Here is a 4,983-nt window from a genome sequence, read left to right as displayed (position 1 = left end):
AAAACCGAAATAAAGCATACATGCACAGTTTCGGTTGAAACCGAAATAATGTCTAAATGCACAGTTTCCATATGCGCAATTTCGGTGCCCCATTTTCGAAGTATGAAAGAAAGGCTGCATTTCTTGATTCATTCTGAACGTTTGGAATAAACTTTTTTGTTTATTTATTCTTAAGAACGTTCCTGAACATAATACAAAAAAAGAAGGTAGTTCCATTGTCACTTTTTCGTCGCCATGTTAACAACTTGACAATCAAGTAGATTGTGACATTTCGTCCTACCATACCCAATATCCATGATTCAATAAGACAAGGTTGTGTAATTTGTGACAGCTAAAATTTGACTCTCCTTTATCTAGATTTGTATTTTGGAAGTAGGAGAAAGGGGAAGAAGGTGATCGCCTTTTGCGAAAACGCTAGTAGAAAGGTACTACAAAAAGTACGCAAAGTATACAATTAGAAGTAAAATGTGTATTACTTATTCTATGCGAATTTGGGATATATTTGGTGTTTAATGGTAATACTAAACAATACATAAATATGTGCATTTTTGATTTAAGTTACTCATCATTTCCTGAAACCGACCGTTCAGCTATGCGCAAACTAAAACTGCAGATCGATAGAACTTAAAGTTCAGTTTTTACATTTTTTAAATAATTATATCCTACGAACTGTAGGTATAACCGATAATAAAACTAATGACGCCACCATAAAGATAATTAATTTGTCTTTCAGCTGATGTACATAATTTATAGCTTCTTGTATTTTTAAACCAAAACCACTAAAAAACGAACAAATGTTATTTTTTCATGAAATAATCTTTTTTGAAAAAAGCTGCGAAATTGGTAAAGAAATTTATATTATTTAGAATGTACAAGTTATTATCTCTAATTCGATAGTACATATTTTATCATGATGTACTTTAGGGTTTCAACAATTTAGTGATAATAAAAAATACAAATAAACAAAGCAAATAAACCTCTTATATCTTCGTTATTTTTTGCCTGTGCCAAATAAATTTGGTATCGTTGTAATCAGCGTAAAAAGTTCTATCAATCGGCATTTTTGGTTATTTTATAGCTGAACGGTCACTATTCTACACTTGTTCTACGAAATTGCGCAAAAGAAGGTGATGCCAACGAATATTTAGTATGAAGAATTTCTGGTTTTACTACTAATATCACTAGAAACTGCAGACTCACACTCTGCACAAGTAAAGGAGCCGATTTTATGTGTTGGAGCGAGAAGTCTGTTTTATTACAAAACCTTTCTATTATTGAATCATGTCCAATATCTAAAATCCTCCTTTGGTTATTACTATTATTTTTGTTTATTTAGTACCATTTTGCTCTTGGAATCGAAATTTGATCAAGCAAAAGGTATTTTACTTGTACAATAGTATTGGGTTATTGGGCCGTATGCATAAAAACTGTGCAATTGCTTTTTCTTAAAATATATCTTTCACTTAAATTTATTTGAACAACTTGAGTACAAGGTCTTAATTTTTAAGAAAAAGCATTTGCTTAGGTTTTGTGCATCCCATTGTGTCCAAACGCTTAACCCAAAGCAAAAAATGTTAGCACACACGTGTGGTCAAACAATTAAACGTTAGTTTAAAATAAAGATTTCAAATTTTAAGATACAAATTTATGAATAAATTCGGTTTGAAATATGAACCTTTTTGTAAAAAATACTTTGGTCAGTGTAGCCGAGTTGGACTTACATTTTCTCTGCCAAAATGCTGATTTTACTCCATTTTTCAATGAATCCCCCCTCCGTCTCCGCTCCCCACACTAAAATCGTTGCATAAATAACCGAACATTTCCCCTTTTGTTTTTGAAAGATAAGTGGTCTAATGCTCCATAAGATGATAAATGTGTTTCTAGTTTTCAGAGTTGCCAGATATGAGGATTTCGCCCCATTTTGGGGATTTCTGAAATCATTTGGGGATAGATTTTTTCGTTTGGGGATGTGGGGATTTGATGGGGATTTTTGTTTGGTTTAAAATATTCATATTGAAATTAAAATACATATATTTTACTGCCTTCCCTTAAAAATTTCTCAAACAAAGATTTTCTTAGTCAAAGTATTATTCGTGGAAAATGCCTGTTTTAATGGCTTTGGCTGAACACACAATTTTCTCTCACTTCATTACACCAAATTGTAAAAGGATCGCTGTGATACTAGAAGATATAGAGGCCTCCTCACTCCCACAGGGACTCAAACGGTGGTCGGCAAATTACCTGAGTGGTCGACACTCGTCAGTAATTTTCAGAGACAGAACTAGCAAGCCACGTAAAATTAAACAGGGGGTACCATAGGGTGGTGTCCTGTCCCCGCTACTGTTTAATTATTACATCTCAAAGCTTCCTCAGCCATCAGAGGGTGTTAATATAGTCTCGTATGCTGACGATTGTTCGATCATGGCGTCTGGGAATGGAATTGATGACTTGTGCTTGAAAGTAAACGGTTACCTCTCCGAACTTTCTCGCTTATTCACTGCAAGGAGCCTTGCCCTATCCCCTGCGAAATCCTCGGCAACTCTTTTCACCACCTGGACGAAGGAGGTCAGACTGCCACTGGGTATTCACGTCGATGGCGTAACAATACCGACGGTGAATAACCCGAAAATCCTCGGAGTTACCTTCGACAGTCTGCTCTCCTTCTCGGCGCATACAACCGCAATTGTCAACAAAGTACAGAGCCGCAACAATGTCCTCAAGTCGCTGGCCGGCAGCACTTGGGGCAAAGATAAAGAAACGTTGTTGGCAACATACAAGGCAATTGGCCGGCCGGTTCTAAACTACGCAGCGCCCGTATGGTCGCCGGGGACTAGCAGGACGGAGTGGATGAAGCTACAGACCTGCCAAAATATGACATTACGAACTGCGACAGGATGCCTCCTGATGACGCTTCAACACCACCTTCATGACGAGGCCCATATGCTCCCAGTAAAGGAGCATAACATAATGCTCTGCAAACAGTTCCTTGCTGGGAGCCACAGACGTGGCCATCCCAGCGGACAACCGCTCGCGTAAGAGCTCTCGCCACGGCACGTCAGGAGGCATCTTTACGAACTGACGGACAAAGTCCAGAGGTATATCAAACAACCTCTGGACCCGTCAACCTACCGACAGGCCCTGAACGGCATTCACAGGGAATCAGTCTCAAGTTTGTAGACTCCCGCCCTGTGAATGCCGTTCTAGGCACACAACCACCGGACGTGGACGGGACAGAACTTTGTCTGTCTCGGGAGACCCGCACTACAATAGCCCAACTTCGCAGCAGGCTCAACAGCTACCTGAGCAGAATCAACGAGGATGTGCCCAACCAATGGCCCGGCATGTGGAGAGTCGCCACATGACTCCCGGCACCTCTTCACATGCCCTGAGAACCCCACTCAGCTAACGCCCCTTTCCTTATGGACAGCCCCTGTGGAAGTAGCACACTTCCTGGGCCTCCCCCTAGCTGAAATGGACGACAACGTTGATGGATGAACCGCCCCGAACGGGGCTTAGTAGTCGCTACAACAACAACAGGATCGCTGTGATTGGCATTTACCGAATGGACGGCATATATTTCTGATTTCCTTAGGGCAGTTTTCTCAAGTAACCTGTAACTTTAAAGCTCAGTTTATATTTAAAGGTTGCATTAAAATTTATGATTGTGTCTAAAGTAAAGCACTTTATTATCGGCTTTAAATAGGTTTACAACCAAGAAACATACATACGTCAAAAAACGATAATAGAAATACTCAACTTTAGACATAGCTTTATTTTTAATCCAACCTTTAAACATAAAGTGAGCGTTAAAGTTAAAGGTTACTTCAGAAAACGGCCCTTATGCCCGTATGATACTACGTTTTTTTTCTTGTATTTCGAGTGTGTTTTACGCTGTATTTTGAAAGAAAGAGAAGGTCACATACAATTTCAGTACTTGTGTAAGCGAGTAAGCTATATACCAAAAAACAAACGAAAAACAAACTAGGTTGTTAAAAACAGTCCGGCCAACTTGTATTTCGTTAGGTTTTTTTGACAGATGGCTGTATTTCGTTAGTTTTTTTACACAGCTGTTTGCATTTTGACATACGAGAGATTTTCTAAGCATACAATGGAAATACAAGTTTTATCTATTGCAACAAATTGTTTGCTAAACGCTGCTGCCTTAATACAGCGTAGGGAAAAGAAAAAGACAAAAAAAAATATTCTGCGCAATGGCTTTTAAAAAGAGAACTGGAAGGTAAGTTTCGAATTCCACATTATATACACATTAGGGCGGGTCGATTTAACAATCGCTCATTGCTCTGTGAAAATCGTATTCTAGGGATCAAAATAAGAAACTTTGCCGAAGGAACCATACCTCTAAAACGAATTCTGATGTCCCCCAATTTGGGTCGAACTTTTGGGTAGGGGCAAATTTTGAAAAATCCCACTTTGACCCAATTAGAGTGCTCCAATCGAGTCCAACGAGTATGACCGACCCCCACTAACTTTGGACGGCCGATCCACCCATGCCAGTGGCACACCCCCTGGAACTCCCCTGGGGGGGTTCCCCATACAATCATTTCAAAAAATCACCATTTTTGGCCTTTACATGAAAAAATCAGCTAAATGGCTATGTTTTTTCTTTATTTTTATTTATTTATTTATAATAATATTTATTATTTATTTATAATATCTATTTTTTCTCTTAAGAAATTTATTTAGTCAGAACATATGTAAATGAAAAATTAATTTAAGTGAGTTATAGAAAAGAAACTAAAAAAAATTATTGTTTGAAGTCTTTTTTACTTGCAAGTCTGGACAATTTCGCACGGCTCTCTAGTGTCGTCGCCATAACAGCCTCTACATTTTCCGGTATAACCCGTTTGGAAACTGAAATACGCTATTGAAAAAAATGAAGTACATATACCAGCCCCATGCACGCTCCCTTTCATGTCAACTCCCTCGCCTTTTGTGCTTTTAGCCGATGATGCCTTTGCTCTA

Source organism: Rhagoletis zephyria, unplaced genomic scaffold (assembly GCF_001687245.7).
Source record: "Rhagoletis zephyria isolate East Lansing unplaced genomic scaffold, Rhagoletis_zephyria_1.1 Rzeph_scaffold_03228, whole genome shotgun sequence".
Lineage (NCBI taxonomy): Eukaryota > Metazoa > Arthropoda > Insecta > Diptera > Tephritidae > Rhagoletis > Rhagoletis zephyria.
The sequence above is the reverse complement of the archived record's forward strand: the minus strand, read 5'-3'. Positions refer to the sequence as shown.